Genomic DNA, 735 nt, shown 5'->3' on the forward strand with positions numbered 1-735 from the left:
GAGTGTGGGTTTGGGTTGCTGTGTCTTTTGTTTTTGCTTGGTGGGTTTCTTGGGTGTGTGTGTGTGCGTGTGTGTGTGTGTGTGTCTTATTACTGTTTCACCATGGTGAGGAACGAAGCAATAAATGTTGTCAAACAGTATATCAATAAAGCTCAACAGTCTTAAAAATACCGGTAACTTGAGGCGAGCGAAATCCTGTCCGACCAGACGACCGCTCCGGTGGCTTAGTGGTTAGAGCGTCCGCCTCGGATGCGGGAGGTCGTGGGTTCGATCCCCGGCCGAGTCATACCAGAGACTTAAAAAATGGTACTAACAGCTGCCTCGCTTGGCGTTCAGCATTAAGAGGTTAGTGTTAGGACTGGTCGGCCTGGTGTCAGGATAATGTGACTGGGTGGGACATCATGCTACATGTCTGCGGCATGATGCCCCAGTGCTAGACATCACTATAAACTGCCACATTGCAGACATCGTAGCGATATGACTGAAAAATTGTTAAAGCTACGTTAAAAATAAAAAAAAATCACAATCACAGTCCGACCAGACGATAAATCCTAATGGCTCGTGACGTCTCCTATGTCGAACACATAAAGACGTGTGCTAGTTTGTTGAAAAGGTACATTCCTCCACATTAAAATGAATGACTTATAGTTCAGTAAAGCGTGTCACTAAACGCGAATACCTGTAAGAAATTCATGGTTTGCTGAAACTGCAGTTTCTCGAGTTGCAAACCATAGT

At 45.2% G+C, this 735-nt stretch overlaps 1 non-coding gene across 1 annotated transcript; it reads left to right on the plus strand.

The window, feature by feature from the left end:
- The first annotated feature begins 209 nt into the window (after positions 1-209).
- Positions 210-286, plus strand: Trnap-cgg (transfer RNA proline (anticodon CGG)). Its single transcript has one exon. It is a non-coding gene; the product is annotated as a tRNA-Pro (tRNA).
- The last annotated feature ends 449 nt before the right edge of the window (positions 287-735 follow it).

Source organism: Sinohyriopsis cumingii, chromosome 18, assembly GCF_028554795.1.
Source record: "Sinohyriopsis cumingii isolate HCF-2022 chromosome 18, ASM2855479v2, whole genome shotgun sequence".
NCBI classification, from domain to species: Eukaryota; Metazoa; Mollusca; class Bivalvia; order Unionida; family Unionidae; genus Sinohyriopsis; species Sinohyriopsis cumingii.